The sequence below is a fragment of the Mus pahari genome, chromosome 19 (assembly GCF_900095145.1).
Source record: "Mus pahari chromosome 19, PAHARI_EIJ_v1.1, whole genome shotgun sequence".
Lineage (NCBI taxonomy): Eukaryota > Metazoa > Chordata > Mammalia > Rodentia > Muridae > Mus > Mus pahari.
The window spans coordinates 52,399,407-52,408,977 of NC_034608.1; positions in this window are offsets into that span (position 1 = coordinate 52,399,407).

Consider the following 9,571-nt stretch of genomic DNA (forward strand, 5'->3'; position numbering starts at 1 on the left):
ATGAATTTTTCCCTATTTAAGTTGCTTTATATCAAGTGTTTGCCTCACTGATAGAAAAATGCCTAACACAAAGACGGAGAGGGAAAGATGAAACATTCAAACACAGAGACCAATGTGTCAGGAGGTTAGTGACTCTACCGCTTGCTAGATCACAGTCATCTGTTTTAATCACACGGTCACCAGAATCCAACTCGGCCCAGACTGTTTTCACTTATTCGTCAATATATGGAACACTGTATTGGGATACAGATAATGACCTTAGATCTTAAAACGATGCTCCAAGCTTGCCAGCCTTTTTCTCCTTCTCTATTACTCTATCAGAAGCATGACTGTGGTGCATTAGAAGTAATGAGTGTTCTCCAAAAACAGGAGCTGAAGCAGAAAGACCTTGAGAATTAGCATTCTTTGGCAATAAATAAATAAATCCAGTTAATTAAAATACTCATTTTCGGGATTCTCCCTCCGCCATCTTATTTAGAAACAACAATGGGTAGAATATCTACAGTATTGGGACCAAGAGGATCTTGTTCTAAAATCCTGGATCTCAGAGTCAGTTTCTCCAGCTGTGGAGACCGTCTGGGAACACCCATCATTCTCTAACCCATGGTGTTACTTTATTATTGTCAGAAGAAAGCTAAAGCTATATTATTTATTTGCTTATCATATCCCGTTTCTTCCCATTTGAATATCAGGACCACAAAGGCAGGAGCTGGTATCTACTTCCCTGTTGTCACTCTCACATCTGGAACAGTGCGAGATCCATAGTGTGTGCTTAAACAATAGCCCTCGATTGAATAGCCCGTTATAAACTGTTCAAAGGTTCTTTGGTGAGGAAGCAGGAACCCAGGGCTTGCTGGATTCCTGCAGTGAACCTGCACTGGGTGCGACTTTATGTAAGCCCTGTGGCAAGGACATTAGGGTAGGGAGGTGCCATTCCGTTTGTGTGCCGTGAAGTTAAGAAGAAGCTCATGAGGTCAGGTGTTTGGCCAGACAAGCTTAGACACCCTAGTGAAGACACAGCCTTCACACACAGTGTATGACCCTCCTGACTGTGGAGTTGCTAAGCAGCCACACTGAACGAATGGAAATGTAAGAGGAGAAGAGGTGATTAAGAAGAAATGTAAATACGCACGCTGTGGACAGCCTCTACATATGCACATCATTCAGGCTGACAGCCATTCACTGTTTAAAGGGACACACTCTCCCATACAGCCCTGTCCCGAAGTGGAAAGACATCAACTTCATTTGGAAGACACATCACCAGGGCTGGAGGAAGTAAAATAGCGTGCTATTATAGATTCCCTATGTTTTCCCATACCCCATGCCTAAAACACCACCTGTCCCTGCCACACACACACACACACACACACACACACACACACCCAACACCTGGAATCCCGGTGTCCAGCATTTCTTGCCCACTGCAGAACGTCTTCATGAGTAGACTCCCTTCCCCTTGCCCTGCACTCCCTGGAGCTGTCAAGAGTTTCCAAGGGGAGGCAGCTTACGATCTGGCCCTGCTTGTAACTCACTGGACATAATTCGAACATAAGGTCCAAGTGATGGAGTTCCCTGTCTCACCCCTGTCCTCACCCTGCTCCTTTAAGCTGCCTCCCTCAGTCTTACTCTCTCCATGAGAGCTGTATTGTAGCTGATCCTCCTTCACAGGGAGAAGCCCTGTCACCCAGGCCTCACTGAAATGTCACCTCCACAGAGGAGCCTTTTCATTGTGCCCTTCCATCCCTGCCTAAGTCTTTGAATAGTGTGTAACGCTTTCTAATGCTGAATGCCTTTAAATGCCACTGAATGCCAAGCACCTCAAAAGCAGGAATGCTCTGTAGTGACCAAGCCAGCTCAGTCGTTCAACAGGTTCTCCAGCACAGGAGTGAGGATTAAAAAGAAAAAAAAAAAAAGACAATTAGGCAACATTGTAGTATGACCCCAGCCAGTTCTGAGGCTCTGAGGCTCTGAAACTGAGGCAGGGTTATTTTTTCCCAATCTGCTTTTTTCCCCCCAAGACAGGTTTTCTCTGTGTAGCCCTGGCCGTCCTGGAACTCACTCTGTAGACCAGGCTGGCCTTGAACTCAGAAATCCACCTGCCTCTGCCTCCCAAGTGCTGGGATTAAAGGCGTGCACCACCACTGCCCGGCTCGAATCTGCTTTTATACCATTTAAATTACATGCAAGTAATAAGGTCGAGCAGTACAGTAAACACAAACAGTCAGGGAACAAGCATGGCAGTAAACAGCGTCCCATGATCACTGTCTCTAAGGGCTTATCAGGATGACCATGATATCTGAGCCTACTTCCCTGTCCTAGCCCAAAGTCATTATTCTTGCCTACTTCTTCATTCTAGCCTAAAATTAGATTCCTGCCTGAAATCACTTCCTTGTCCTTGGCCAATGTCAGATTCCTGCCAAGCGACCCCCAAAAGCCCTGTTGGAGGAAGTTGCCTGACATTAAGGACTCCTTGTGCCATCCTCCTTGGGAATTGGGGAAGTGCACCGCTAGTTATATATATTTTTTTTCTTTTGCTTATCTGTATATTTTAAAACCTGACCTCATTAAGAGTGGGAAATGAATTTACTATACTATATTACATATGCTGGGTATGGTGGCACATGTCTTTAATCCCAGCACTCAGGAGGCAGAGGCAGGTGGATCTCTGTGAGTTCAAGGCCAGTCCGGTCTACACAGAGTTCCAGGACAGACATATAGAGACCTTGCGTGTATGGATATTTATATACATACATACATATATACATACATACACACACCCAATTGTCCAAGACCATATAGGTCTTAGTTTTGAAATTAGTTTTTAACCCATTCCTGTCTGAATCTCACTCATAGGTTCTCTCTATTACACCAGGAAGCACAGGGAGATTTGGGATTTGGCAGCCTGTGAACATGGTAGAAGAAGTATGGTGTTATAATGAGCATCTCAGGCTGGGTAGCACTATGGATCAGCTGAATGATGTAGGAGCCATAAGTTCTGTGAATTCTGCTTCTTCCTGTAGAAGATAAAGCCTATAGTACCTGATTCATAGGATGGGCCTAGATGTTCATGAGCTACCACACTTATTAGATTTAGCGAGGGATCTGAACATGGCAGTCCCTCAATAAATAAGAGCGTCTATGTCATCAGCATCAACATCAGCATCAGCATTCGCATCAGCATCTGCATCAGCATCAGCATCAAAAGTTCATCAGTGTGGATGAACGTCCCATATTTTCATTGTTCGTCAAAGTTACACTAAGTCCCAGCTCTGTCAGTGAGTGGGAGGGTTTCCATCCTGGCTTGTTTTCTGTCAATTTTGACACAAACTGGAGTTCCTGAAAGGAAGGAGCATCAATTGAGAAAAAAAATCTCCATAAGATTCAGTAAGGCATTTTCTTAATTAGTGGTCAGTGGGGGAGGGCCCCACCCACTGTAGGTGGGACCACCCCCTCAGCTGGTGGCCCTGAGTTCTATAAGAAAGTAGGCTGAGCAAGCCATGTGAAGCAAGCCCTCCTTGCAGCCCTCCATGGTTTCTGCATCAGCACCTGCCTCCAAGGTTCCTGCCCTCACTTCTTTCCATAATGAACAGTTCTGTGAAAGTGTAAGCTGAATAAGCCCTTTCCACCCCAAGTGTCTTTGGTCATGGTGTTTCACCATAATAGTAACCCATGCTAAGACAGTTTCCTAAAACAATTAATTATGTGCTGGGTATTTTGTGTCCAATTAACGCAAGCTAAAGCCATCCGAGGGGACGGAGCCTCAATCTAGAAAATGCCTCTGTAGTATCTAGCTGTGGGGCATTTTCTTAATTAATTATTGATGGGAGAGAGTACAGACCAGTGTGAGTGCTATCATCATCCCTAGACTGGTGGTCCTGGGTTCTATAAGAAAGCAGGCCGAGGGCTGGAGAGATGGCTCAGAGGTTAAGAGCACTGACTGCTCTTTCAGAGGTCCCGAGTTCAATTCCCAGCAACCACGTGATGGCTCACAACCGTCTGTAATGGGATCAGATGCCCTCTTCTGGTGTATCTGAAGACAGTGACAGTGTACTCAAACATAAAATTAATAAATAAATCTTTAGGAAGGAAGGAAGGAAGGAAGGAAGGAAGGAAGGAAGGAAGGAAGGAAAAAAGGAAAGAAAGGAAGAAAGAAAATATGCTGAGTAAGCCAGTAAGCATCACCCCTCCATGGCCTCTGCATCAGCTCCTGCCTCTGGGTTCCTGCCCTGTTTGGGTGTCTATCCTGACTTCCATTGATGATGAACAGCAATTTGGAAGTGCAAGCCAAATAACCCGCTTCCTCCCCAACCTGCTTTTGGTCACAGTGTTTCATCACAGCAGTAGAAACCATCAGACAAGTCACTTCTTCCTTCAGCCAGAGCCTCCCCTGGGTAGGAGCTCAGAATGGATGCTGCTGTTAGTAGACATGGGGAAGAGGATCCACATGACTGATGTATATTAGCGTGAGGGAAATGGAAGGCAGTCGTCTCCTCTTCGAGAATCAGCATGGCTGCTACCTCTCAAGGTATTAATGTTTTGACCAATGGGGCTTATGTGCATGCACTGCTACTGACTCTAGGCTAATGTTGCCACTTTCCATCTACTACAAAACCCTGCGTGGTGGGGAAGCTCCTGCAGCAACAGGCAGACTTTGCATAGTCATGCCTGTTAGACCACTAGAATGTTTTGCTCACTCTCATTCTTCTCTGACTCTTTGTCTATGTCTGTCTCTGTCTCTCTGTCTCTCTGTCTCTCTGTCTCTCTGTCTCTCTGTCTCTCTCTCTCTCTCTCTCTGTCTCTGTCTCTCACTAGACCTCGTGTTAACCACAGCTCTATCAAGAACTGAACACACACTGGGCAGTGGTGGCGCACGCCTTTAATCCCAGCACTTGGGAAGCAGAGGCAGGCAGATTTCTGAGTTCGAGGCCAGCCTGGTCTACAGAGTGAGTTCTAGGACAGCCAGGGAGGGCTATGCAGAGAAACCCTGTCTCAAAAAGAAGAAGAAGAAGAAGAAGAAGAAGAAGAAGAAGAAGAAGAAGAAGAAGAAGAAGAAGAAGAAGAAGAAGAAGAAGAANACCCTGTCTCAAAAAGAAGAAGAAGAAGAAGAAGAAGAAGAAGAAGAAGAAGAAGAAGAAGAAGAAGAAGAAGAAGAAGAAGAAGAAGAAGAAGAAGAAGAATTGAACAAGCTCAGCCTTAAGGCTAAGTTCCTAGTTTCTTCAGGTTTAATTTCTCTCACATGAGTGACGCTGGCTCTCTCTTATTCGACTGAACAGAATTAAGTGCTAAAGAGACTGCATAATTAGAAGATAAAATTACAGCAAATCTAATTTCACAGATCTTAATTAGCTTTATTTGCCATTCCAGAATTAGACAATAGTGCTAACCAACAAAGAAAGGTCCAGAAGGCCCTGCCCAGCATATCAAAGGAAGTGACACAGAAAACAAAGAAAGTCACACAAATAAGCTGACTTGCCATAGCTCTGTCTTGTTTGAACTTAGTTCCAGTAGTTGGCTGTCTGTGACTGGCTGAGATTCAGCTACAGTTCTAGTTACAGTAATGTTTTCATATCAAGTTAGGCTGAGGTTCACTAGACACAGAAAATCCTTTAGGCCAAACTTAAAACATATAAGGAGGTAACTTAAAGCCAGACTTAGTTTGTGATAAGAATGGAATGCAGCTCTCCTGAAACTATGCCATAGACTATAAGTCCACTGTGGAGTTAGGGCCACCCTTTCTATATTTATCTTAGGTGCTCAAATACGTGGGCAACTATAATGTAAGGTAGTGTCTACAGTCTTTACTGATAGTTGAAAATTCCTCAGTTTTCCCAGCATCTCCTCATTTATTCGATGGGTTCTGGTACATCATGCTCAGAGCTCACATTAGCTAAGAGCTGGGGCCTCATAGTGACCACATTCTAAGAACAGAGCAGGCTGACTGTGGGCTAAGTTCCATACAGTCATAGGATTCCTTGGAATCCGACTTAGGTAGAAGGGCTGGGTTCTAGCATCTGACTTGAGACATATGGGCATCCTTTGGAATTCTGCAACTCTGTTTAGCCCTGGCTGTCCTGGAACTCACTCTGTAGATCAGGCTGGCCTCAAACTCAGAAATCCACCTGCCTCTGCCTCCCAAGTGCTGGGATTAAAGGCATGCACCACCACGCCCAGCATGAATTCTGCAACATCGTGGGGTTTGGCCACGATTGATAATTAAGAGCCAATTCACAAGGCACATTTATTAACTTGTAAGAGACCAAGCCTTTCTCAAGCCCAGGTATTTACCATCAAATGTCCTTGCATTTAGTTGAGAAATGTCCAGCACTATGAAGTGGTGCAAAGAGATTGGATTTATATGAAGCTGAAGATTAAGAAGGTAAGTCTCATTGATGAGGAGGTGCTGGGGTCAGAGACTGGCACACAGAACTGCATCCTCTCTATCTGTTAGCAGCCTCTCTCTTATTTGGCTTTGACCTCAACTTCTGAGCCAATGAAGGCGAGAGAGAGCCCAGCATTCACTGACCAACAGTATGTAATATCTACAGTCTGAATTTCGCATGGCTCTCCCACGGGGCTCGTGTTTGGAAAGCTCGTTTCCTGGCTGGTAGGAAGTTGGACAGGCCACACCCCATCTCCAACCCCCCACTCCCCCCAGTCTTGAGACTTTGTTTCTCACCCACTGCTCACTTTCCTCATCTGGGTCTGAGATCTCTGAGTCTAGACATGAAGTGACATAATTCTTGTGGAAGAGCAAGAGATGGCTTCTTGGAGAAGGAAGCTAACCCTTTCAGATGAGCTTTAGTGGGGAGAGAGAGAGAGCCTGCCTCATGGTCATGAGATCAGGTCTTAGTAAGATAGCAGCAGAGATGGCATGATGGGTTCTTGCACGGAAACAGAGGCATCCCTTCCACAATCCAGAGAGGAACCGCCTGAAAAGACCACTTAAAGCAGTTGTTCTCAACCTGTAGGTCACAACCCTTTTGCAGGTTAATGTACCTTTCCATGGGAGTCACATATCAGACATCCAGAGTATCAGATATTTTCATTACAACTTATAACCATAGCAAAAGTGCTGTTATGAAATAGCAATGAAAATTTTATGGTTGAGGATCAGCACAACGTGAGGAATCGTGGTAAAGGGTCGCAGCATTAGGAAGGTTGAGAACCATTAGCTTGACCTACCTAATTGTGGTTGGTTTGGTTCAGGGTCCTTGCTGGTGGGGCTCTATAGGTGAAGGGCATTTCATTTCTCTTACCCTCATCTTCCTGTCATCACCATACTCTCCCTGTCAAACTCTATCTCCCTGTCCTAAGTGGTTATACATGTCTTCCCACTGTGTGTGAAATGTACATGTCTACCCACTGTGTGTGAAATGACCTCACTCCAGTCGGCATGACAAAAATCATGAGGAAAAACGAATCAAATCATCCAGTGAGCTGAGTGAATGCTGCTCAGCAAGACTTCATGGCTATTCGACCCAGAACTTACTTGGAAATATTTCTCATAACTGGCTTTAAAAATAGCCTCAGTTAATCATAGGCAATAAACCAACCAGTGGGTTATATAATTAAGAACTTCACATTGGTTCACATCCAAATAAGGTAAATGCTATGCCATATCCATCCATCTATGGCAAGAACCTAGGGTGACCAATCAGATTCTTCCTCCAGTTTGCCCCCATATTGAACATATACAAGTTTGCCGCTCCTATTGGGGGTTGGAGAATCTCAATCTTTTTGAGTGTTGCCCAGTCTGTACCATGACCTTTGCTCAGATATGCGCCAATAAATTCAGTTTGTCTAAATACTTCCTTTTAACACTATTATCTTTATGTTTTGTCTAGAACAGTGTATATATTAAATGGACTAAACTAAACATTTACAGAATCTTAAAATAAATTGCTTTTGAATGGGAGGTTCTTTCTCTGTGCACTTCGCTCTCTAAGATAGAACTGGACAATGTACTGCTGTGGGAAATAAAACCTTTGAGTTAACCTGTGGAACCGAGGTGTGAACGAAGCAAATTTGGGATCCACGTTTCTCTTGAAGATGCATCTTTGAAAGCAGGTAAAGAGACAGAGGCATTTCACACATATGCCATCAGGGTGCATTAGAGGGCATTTGCTAGTAAGCCCAGAGTTAACCAGAGAATGTGAAATAGTCTCCACTCTCCAAGATTACCAGTGAACCTGACATTTAACTAGACACTACTAGACACTACTGTTGGGCATTAGATATATATTTGGCACTCAAATGCATAATAAGGCTAGCATTAGCCCTCTGAACAGATGGTTTTCAGATGTTTCTCTGTGTGTCTTGATAATTATTATGACACCAGACACACAATCACAGGTACATAGGTCATTATTTGTATGACATATATATTTTAAGGGTAGTGTCACCACACACTATTGTCAATTTTCTACCTGTGTGTTTTAATAATTACTATGATTCAATGCCCATATATAATTTTATACACATAGAATTACATAGAGTTAATATATAATAGAAATAATACTCTTCAACATGAGCCATATTTTTTTTTTAAATTACCCAGTCCCTGGTGGATTAGATTCCAGACCATGACTCTGTTCTCTTGGCTATGTGCACAGGGGCCTCTCCTCCTTGGATCATAAGCCCCTGGTAGACAAGGCTACCACAGCTGAACACCCTTGGCTCTACCAGAGCACAGAACAGCTGCACCTGGAGCCGGTTACCAGACAGGCTTGTTAACAAGTCCTTCCCTCACTAGCTCCTGCCAAAAGTTGTTGTCCGGATATCTTGTTACTTACAAGAAAAATTAGAGGTGGGAGCCTGGCCAGGGGTGAGACTCCTCTGGAGTTGTCCCAGAGGGACCCCATCCAATTGTTGAGGCTGATTGCCTGGCTGAGCCAATCAGAATATTCAAGAGACCAGGTAAGCACTTTTGCTGAACCCATCTACCGTCCTAGTTGCTAGAGACCAAGGTTGAAGTGAAACTTGAGTGTATGGTTGCCAAATCTCTTTCTCTGTCGCTCATTTTCCTTTCTTAACAATGCAGATGGTCACTGCAAAGCCACATAGAAGAGGACAGACTCCCAATGCCTACCCTTGCCGCAGCTGTATGGGATCACCTCTCCACCCTCTTCCTGAAACTGGGACTCGTGGTCTTTTGGGTATTCCACATCCTGCGGGAGAACCTGGCCTCTCCTCTCACCTTCAACCTTCCCTTCATCCCTCTTCTGCCACTGAGTTTCAAAAGTCACTTCCAGCCAAGGTTTTCCTGTGTATGTGACACTGCCAGGCTAAGATTGATTTGCCAAATAAAAGGACATTAGAAATCCACAGAGTCAGATCAATCTTTAATGAAAAACCAACAAACATTAAAAAGCCACCATTAAGTAGCTCAGGGTTGAAGGCAGCTCAAGCTAATTGGCAGCCATAGGCTTTCATTGGCTGCCAAGTTCCCAGGAACTGGCTGTCACCCCAGTTCCACCAAAGGAGGCCAACAGGGCCGGGTTGCTAATTAAGGGGATGTGGGCTGCAACGCGCCCCTTTCCAAATGGACTTTCTTCTTCGCATAGGCAGTGCC